Here is a 9,601-nt window from a genome sequence, read left to right as displayed (position 1 = left end):
AAAAAAAAAAAAAAAAACCCAAAGAATCAATGCTTATACCCTGAGAGACCTAAATCTCAACCTACATTTAGTTAGACATCTACACATACATAATGCATACATACTATTAGAAAATGAATGTTTTACATCATGTAAGGATTAGCATAGATATATAATAATAATATGTTCTGAGCTATTGCTAAAGATAATAAGCAAAGTTAGGTCTAGTCTGATGAGAAGTATGAATGGCCTGGGATTTTACTCTGCTTGCAAAGCCACAAGTTAGTCTGCCACATTGTATGGACATGGGCAGAAGACATGGTATGTTAACTAGCATGAGCTTCATATTATATCAGGTCCCCTTGCCCTCCATGTCTCCTTGGGCAACAGAGTGAACATCTGGAGTGAGTTGCATGCAGAGGGTTTGTTCATGGCTGAGGAATATCAAGTCCAGAAACCCCCATGATGTTATACTAGGTAGCAAGCAGTTCTGCCTGACTTTTGCTCTCAAGGGAGACAGCATGTTTTCTACATTGATTGGCAATTTTTCTAATATTTCTATGAAAATATTTTCCATATTTTTCTCTTTTTTCTCCCAATAATACTTTTTAGACATGTAAGTATTGTTTCTCTTGTAAAATATCTAGCCATTTCCAATGATTGCATAATAGTCTATCCAATGGCTCTACTGTGATATGATTAATCCCCCTTTTTAACATGTATATATCTGCTGTTGTTATTGTTATTAATGTTACTATAAAAATTATGCAAAGGACATTTGTTGTATATAGCTTTTGCAGAATTATTAAAATAAAATTCTAGTGAATCCTAAAGGAAATCAACTCTGAAGATTCATTGGAAGGACTGATGCTGAAGCTTCAACACTTTGGTCACCTGATGTGAAGAGCTGACTCATTGGAAAAGACCCTGATGCAGAGAAGGATTGAAGGCAAAAGGGTGCAGCAGAGGATGAGACAGATAGCACCACTGACTCAATGAACATGAATTTGAGCAAACTAAGGGAGATGGGGAAGGACAGGGGAACCTGGAGTGCTACAGTCCAAGGGCTTGCAAAGAGTTGGACATGACTGAGCAACTGAACAACAATTATTTCTCAAGATAGAATTTCAGAGCAGGAGTATAGCATCAAAGTTAAGGAAAACTTACTATGAAATTATCGAAAGTTATATAGCACATACATTCCTTATATATTTCTTCTTTTTCCTCTAGACACATCACCCACACTAACTTTCATGGTGACTATTTTCCATTAAGATAAAGAAGGACACAGTTTCCACACCAGTTAATGGGGAAAAAAGTCATTCAAATAATGAACTCTTAAGGAATTTCTCCAATTTGCTAAGAAACAATTACTTTCCAGGATTGACTTTAAAGACCATAGTGAATGTAAAGCACTAATTTCCATGAAAACAGGCTAAAAATTAGGTGTTATAAATCAAATTGTACAGATATAGAAATTGTGTCTCCAAAGGATTAGGTAATATATCTAAGGTCTTATCTATTAAGAGGCAAAGCTAGAATTTAAACCCAAGTCTGTCTTGACATTTATCAACACTATTATCTCCACTAAAATACAACATACCCAATAGCCCTTCCATGGATGAACAAGATCATGTGTATGTGTTTGTGTGTGGTGGGGGTCGAATGGGGGTGGGGCAGTGATCCTAACTCCTCAAATCTCACCTCTACATTACCGTCTTTAGTGAATTATAATCTGGGACTGTCGAAGATTTTAGTGAAGAATACATCACACTCGAAGTATCTCTTGCTCCATGGTTAGCACAGCATGGATCTATTTCACCTAATCCACCCTTAGATCTCTATAGTTGAGACTCTGCAAATTTCCTATTCAACTACATTTAAAAGTAGGTTTCTTCCAGTTTTGTTTTTTTTATTTAGTTATACTATACAAGGCATTCCCATTTTGCTCCTTATTTTTGATAAATTTTTGCCTAGTCAAAAAGGGCAGTAAACACATGGCAGTCTTGTGTAAAGTATGAAAGTGTTAGTGGCTGAGTCATGTCTGACTCTTTGCAACACTATGGACTGTAGCCCACCAGGCCCCTCTGTCCGTGGAATTCTCCAGGCAAGAAAACTGGAGTGGAATGTCATTTCCTTCTCCATGGGATCTTCTGGATCCAGGGATCGAACCTGGGTCTCCTGCATGGCAGGTTCTTTACCCTCTGAGTCACCAGGGAAGCCATTCTTACGTATATTGAGCTATATTTTCTTTAAAATGTTTCTCAAAAGTATTCAATTGAAGAAGTATTTTGAAACATTGGTTCAATGTTTATGACTTCTTAGCATCATAAACATTTCCTTAGAGAATAATGCTCCAAATTTGGCTCCATATGACTAGTCTCATGTAAGTTTATTTAACTTATACGCAGAGTACATCATGAGAAACACTGGACTGGAAGAAACACAAGCTGAAATCAAGATTGCTGGGAGAAATATCAATAACCTCAGATATGCAGATGACACCACCCTTATGGCAGAAAGTGAAGAGGAACTCAAAAGCCTCTTGATGAAGGTGAAAGTGGAGAGTGAAAAAGTGGGCTTAAAGCTCAACATTCAGAAAACAAAGATCATGGCATCTGGTCCCATCACTTCATGGGAAATAGATGGGGAAACAGTGGAAACAGTGTCAGACTTTATTTTTCTGGGCTCCAAAATCACTACAGATGGTGACTGCAGCCATGAAATTAAAAGACGCTTACTCCTTGGAAGGAAAGTTATGACCAACCTAGATAGCATATTCAAAAGCAGAGACATTACTTTGCCAACAAAAGGTCCATCTAGTCAAGGCTATGGTTTTTCCTGTGGTCATGTATGGATGTGAGAGTTGGACTGTGAAGAAGGCTGAGCACTGAAGAATTGATGCTTTTGAACTGTGGTGTTGGAGAAGACTCTTGAGAGTCCCTTGGACTGCAAGGATATCCACGCAGTCCATTCTGAAGGAGATCAGCCCTGGGATTACTTTGGAAGGAATGATGCTAAGGCTGAAACTCCAGTACTGTGGCCACCTCATGCGAAGAGTGGACTCATCGGAAAAGATTCTGATGCTGGGAGGGATTAGGGGCAGGAGGAGAAGGGGATGACAGAGGATGAGATGGCTGGATGGCATCGCTGACTCGATAGACGTGAGTCTCAGTGAACTCCGGGATTTGGTGATGGACAGGGAGGCCTGGCGTGCTGCAATTCATGGGGTCGCAAAGAGTCAGACATGACTAAGTGACTGATCTGATATGACTAGTCTCAATGATGCCAATGACTCCAGTACATTTGACAGAGATGAAGGACACACAACTGTGTAACCTAGACCAGTTAACCTTTTAAGAAATTAATAGATTTGCTTCCAGGGCCTCACTTTTGTTTCGACACCTTTCTTTTCATGATTTGTACCTGGTAAATCACAAGAGATCCTCTTGTGCATTTGAATCCAGTAAGAAAACAACAAATACAATGCTCATTAAGTTTACCTGCTCTCTTATATAAAGCACTCTCTCTAAAATAAAACCACTGCAAAGTTCCTACAAGAGAGATATTAAAATATAATTTTGAAAATGTTCAAAAATAAATATGTTACTGCTATAAACTGGAGTTAACAATCAATATGTATTTTACTGGATAGAGAGATTTTAATAAAAGTACAGAAGAATCAAGTTGTGTGAACATTATGATGTTTCTTATTTTAGGAAATCAACTATTTTATTGCAGGTTTGCAAGCTCCTCGATAAACAAGTAATGTCAAAGCTGCTTTTGAGGGAGTTACTTTTTTCAAATAATAGATCAGACACTATCCCAACACCTACTGATGGCAGGTGCCAATATAAAATAATAAATACAGTTTGTAATAATAGTTAAAATCTACGGAAGACTGATTATGTACATTGCTGCTGCTAAGTTGCTTCGGTCGTGTCCAACTCTGCGTGACCCCATAGACGGCAGCCCACCAGGCTCCCCCATCCCTGGGATTCTCCAGGCAAGAACACTGGAGTGGGTTGCCATTTCCTTCTCCAATGCATGAAAGTGAAAAGTGAAAGTGAAGTCTCTCAGTCGTGTCCAACCCTTAGCATGGACTGCAGCCCACCAGGCTCCTTTGTCCTTGGGATTTTCCAGGCAAGAGTACTGGAGTGGGGTGCCATTGCCTTCTCCGATCATGTACATTACTTCACAATAATTCTACAGAGTTGCTGTTGTTATCATGATCATCATAATTATCTCCATATTATGGGGAGAAACTGAGGCAAAGAGAGTTTTTTAATGTAATACTGGCTGCTGTAATAAATAAACAACAAAATGCATAATGGCTCCAATAAGACAGTTTATCATTCACAACAAATCTATTTCCACTATGGCTCTCCCCAAGTCAAGATTCAGAGAACATGGGTTCTATATAATCAAGATTTGACGACTCATCTACAATTACACAGAAAGAAAAGAGAATAGATCAAAGAAAGAGGTTTTTATTGGCAATGCCTAGAAGAGGAACAGCATTTGTGCTGATATTACACTGGCTGGAATTTCATCACACTTCCATCCTGCAAAAGAGCCTTGGCAGTGTGGTCTTTTGTGTTCATACAAAGAAGTGGTTTTGGTGTCAGTAGTCAATGTCAATCTCAGGATCAATGCATGTATAGTAAGTATATATAATAATTCTTTCTGATTAATAAAGCAATATGTGTTTTGAAAGTTTAGAATATACAGAAGAATACAAAGAACTACATTAAAAAATCACCAAGAACACTACCATTTCCCAATTTGGGGAAAATTGCCATTAGTATACTTTATGTTTTCTTGTGTATTTTCCACTGCATATATTAATATTATCTTGTAAAATCTGTATTTATCCTTTCTTAAAGAAAATATATCAATATGGGTATATAATATTTTACTCTATGGTATATCAGTATTTTAATTAGTCAATCATTTATTGGGGGAATTTAGGTTCTTTTTACTTTGTGAATAATCCTATCAAGCTAATTATTGTATTTCTAGAATTCTATTATTTCTTTATAATAGGTTTCCATAATTTTGGGCATGAGTCCAAGAGCATAAAATTTTAGAAAAGTATATCCCAAAGAATTTCATGTATCTACCACCAGAATTCTGAAGTGCTTGTTCTGTTTTCTCAATTTATTGTCATAATAATCCCTGGGCTACAGACCTTCTTGTACACTGGAAAATGTAGTTGTATCTGTTGTATCTCAGCTGCAGGGTATCTTGACCAATCTCAGCAAACTGAGCCTCAATTTCTTAAACTGCAGTAGTTGGGTTGTTATTATCACTCAAATAACCATTAGACTATAAAGCAGTTTACAGGAAGATCACACTCTGATAGAAAGTTGGCAAAAGATAAATATTATCTCTGTTTCTTTCTTGGAAAAAAAACACACTGGTTTATACTGTGTTTACCAAAAGATGACTCATATAATTGTCATGACCTTCCCACTAACATATCCATTAATAAGTTCCACCTACAAGCTCATCAGATACCAGGTCAAATGCATTAACTCATACAAAATAGAATGAAAATAGCTGTCAGTTTGATCACTTTAACATGACTACAGAATTATAAAATGGCCAATCTAGTTAAAACAATTCATGTTAAATCATGACTTCACTTTCCTTACTCACTTCCAAATTAACTTGCAAACTTTACTCAAAATATACTTGGAAATATCTAACTGTAGGTTAGACCTAAAACAATAACAGGATGCTGTAATAAAATGAGTACAGAAAATTGATTCTTGCCATTGTGTACTCTGTTGTGGTAGACAACGATCTGCTATGAACCTTAGTTTCCCATCTTACTATGAGATTATATCTGTATAGAAGCCTGACTTCTTAAAAATAAACCTCACAAGACTGTCACAACCAAAGCAATATTAATCCACCTAGAAAAATACTTTTAGAGTATCTTAAAGTCCCCCTAGTCAAATGAAATGATAGGAGCAACAAAAAGAATAACTTAATGGATTTGAAACATAATCTATGTTAAAACTAAGAAGTTGGAGTCTTTCTATTCTGATGGTGAAAGTAAGAGGTATCAGAGTTGCAATCCTAGTAAAAATAAGTAGAAAGCTAGAAAAATGCATAAAATAACTTTCACACATATTACACAATCTTTGTGAAAAGAGAAATATACAAAATGAGCTCTAATTTCATGTTGGCTGTTTCCCTGACAGCATTTCTAAATCATGGCAAGTAAAGTATAAAACAAGTTGTCTCTCTGGGACAGAAATCAAGAGTTAAGGGCTGGAGAAGGTGCTAGAGTCACCACCTGAAAGAAGTCACCTGCCCAGGAGCTGCCGCCGGAGAGGCCCACCCGCCTGTTCACCCATCCCCCTGCCCCCTTCATAATGCAGCTTGCTTCTGCGAAGTGGTAGGCTCAGGATCGGAGGGACTATGTCTTCATTGAATTTTGTGTTGAAGACAGTAAAGACGCTAATGTAAATTTTGGAAAAATCAAAACTTATATTCAGTTGTCTTGGAGGAAGTGATCATTTTAAACATTTAAATGAAATTGATCTTTTTCACTGTATTGACCCTAATGATTCCAACCATTAAAGAAGAGACATATGTTGTTTATGAAAAGGAGAATCTGGCCACTCATGGCCAAGGTTAACAAAAGAAAGGGCAAAGCTTAATGGGCTTACTGTGGAGTTCAATAAACAGAAAGACTGGGAAGATGATTCAGATGAAGATATGTCTAAGATTCAGATGAAGATTGTTTCTCTGTGATGATGAACAACATGAGTGGTGATGAGGATTTACCAGAGGTAGATTGAGCAGATGATGATTAACAAGACAGTGATGAAGAAAAAATGCCAAATCTGGAGTAAGGAATGTTGTCATCACTGGATTTTGAAAAAGAAAAATAACTTCTCTGCAAGATTTCATAATTGAAAGCATTCCTGAGTTAATAGCTCTAAAGGCAGATGCTATATTTCCCTCCTTTGATCCATTTTTCAACCTGTTCGTTTTTTCAAAGGCCTCACTAAGGGTTGATATGTACCATCATATGGGGCAATTTTAAGTCAGCTAAGGCAACAACCTTGTACATGAACATTTCCCAGATTTCCATGATGCTGTTGAGGACCTAGGCAATGGATAAATTTAAAAAAAAAATTTTTTTTTCACCTAAATCTCCCTTACTTCATAACAGATACTGACATGATAGGAAGATCTTAGCTTAGGGAAAGTAACTAAATTTTAGATTTCAGAACATGGACTTGAAAGTGGCTGAAACAATTGGTTGATACTTTAAACTGGTAACATGTTCCTCTGGTATATCCTTCAGGATTGTTTCACTAAAATTTTTATTTTTCAAAAAATTTACTTCACATTATTTATTGTATGTAAGTGATCACTTGTCAGTGTTCCAGATATATCTTAGCTAAAACTAGTGAACTCCCAAACTTAGATGGTTTTCAAGCCTGTACATTTGGTATTGTTTGACCCTTACACTTTTATGTCTGTTAGCATGGAGGATGAAGAAAGGCTGTACATTGTTGCTTGAGAGTCTGTACATTTAGACCAAATCTGTATTTGCACTGTCAGAGACCAAATTTGTATTTGCACTGTCAGAACGGCAAATGAGTGGGGGAAAAAATGTTAATACACTATTGGATTTTTTTATTCCTTTTTTTTTTTATTCAGCTTTTTCCTGGGCTGAAAACCTTAATTTACCAGAAATAGTTTAATATTGTTTAAAGGAAAATACTATAAGCAAGATTCTTTACTATGTATTAATCACAAAGTTCAATATGCAATCAAAATTACTAGATGAAGGAAAGTGATTGATAATGAAGAAATAAAATAGATGGTAGAAATAGAACATAAGTGATCCAGTCTTTGAAGTTAATAGGAAACAGTAACATCAAAATAACATATTTGACTATTGCTATAGGCCAGGTGTGTGCCCCCAAAAGCCAAATGTTGGAATCCTAACATCCAATGTGGTGGTGTTAGATGTGGGAACTTTGGGGATTGAGCAGGTCTTGTGGACCACTCATGATGGATTAGTACTCTTATAATAGAGAATCCACAGAGCTCCCTAGCCTCTTTCACTTCTGATGACACACTGAGAAGTCTGAAGTCTGCCACTCAGACAAGGGCTTTCACCAGAATTGGACCATTCCGGTACCCTGATGTTGAACTCCCAGTTTTCAGAAATGTGAGAAATTTCTGTTCTTATAAGTCACTGAATCCATGGTATCATAGCAGCCCAAAAAAGATTAAGAAAATTATATTAAAGAAAATATATCTTCTTTTTACTATACAGGAAATGAATGTTCAAATCAATAACATAAAGAATATAAAATCAAAAACTCATTTGAAAAATTTAACATCAATCAGACTGGATGGCAGAAGATGGTAGTATTAAATTTCAGTTAAAAAAAAAAACATTCAAATTTAAATTCAAAGGAAAACAATAAAGAAGAGTGTAAGAAATATACAGGACATGTTCAAAGGTCTAATGTGTGTCCATCTGGAATTCAAGAAAGTGAGGAGAGAGAGAGAAAGCAAAAAAAACAAAAACAAAAACTTTATTTCAGGAAATACAGAATTTATAAATCTTTTAAAAGGTTCAAAACCTCAGGTCTAACAGTAAGCAAATCAAGAAAAATAAATATGAAGAGAATTACACACCAGCATATCACAAAGGAAAAGAGATATATTCATTCAAAAGGAAAAAAGTTGAGAATACTGGTTGAGTTTTCAAATAAGTATGGAAGCCAGAAGACAGTGAAAGGAAAAAAACAAAGAGCATCAGGCTCTATACCTAGAACAATTATCCTACCAAAAATAGTCAAAAATTAAAATATTTTAAAGAAATCTTGAAAGAATTTATTGTCAAAAGACCTGAAAGAAATGTTGAGTTATTTGATGCGAGTTAAAGAAAGGTAATGCCAAAGAATGCTCTACTACTACACAATTGCACTCATCTCACATGCTATTAAAGTAATGCTCAAAATTCTCCAAGCCAGGCTTCAGCAATATCTGAGCTGTGAACTTCCAGATGTTCAAGCTGGTTTTAGAAAGGCAGAGGCCAGAGATCAAATTGCCAACATCCATTGGAAAAGCAAGAGAGTTCCAGAAAAACATCTATTTCTGCTTTCTTGACTATGCCAAAGCCTTTGACTGTGTGGATCACAACAAACTGTGGAAACTTCTGAAGGAGATGGGCATACCAGACCACCTGACCTGCCTCTTGAGAAACCTGCATGCAGGTGAGGAAGCAAGTTAGAACTGGACATGGAACAACAGAATGGTTCCAAATGGGAAAAGGAGTACATCAAGGCTGTATATTGTCACCGTGCTTATTTAACTTCTATGCAGAGTACATCATGAGAAACGTTGGGCTGGAGGAAGCACATGCTGGAATCAAAATTGCTGGGGGAAACATCAATGACCTCAGATAGGCAGATGACATCAGTTCTTATGGAAGAAAGTGAAGAGGAACTAAAAAGCCTCTTGATGAAAGTGAAAGAGGGGAGTGAAAAAGTTGGCTTAAAGCTCAACATTCAGAAAACTAAGATCATGGCATCTGGTCCTATCACTTCATGGCAAATAGATGGGGAAACAGTGGAAA

At 36.4% G+C, this 9,601-nt stretch overlaps 1 pseudogene; it reads left to right on the top strand.

Moving 5' to 3' along the window:
- The first annotated feature begins 6,365 nt into the window (after positions 1 to 6,365).
- On the top strand, positions 6,366 to 6,848 carry LOC104985587 (annotated as a pseudogene).
- The last annotated feature ends 2,753 nt before the right edge of the window (positions 6,849 to 9,601 follow it).

The sequence above is a fragment of the Bison bison genome, unplaced genomic scaffold, assembly GCF_000754665.1.
Source record: "Bison bison bison isolate TAMUID 2011002044 unplaced genomic scaffold, Bison_UMD1.0 scf7180017864051, whole genome shotgun sequence".
Lineage (NCBI taxonomy): Eukaryota > Metazoa > Chordata > Mammalia > Artiodactyla > Bovidae > Bison > Bison bison.
This window is presented reverse-complemented; position numbering and strand designations above follow the sequence as displayed.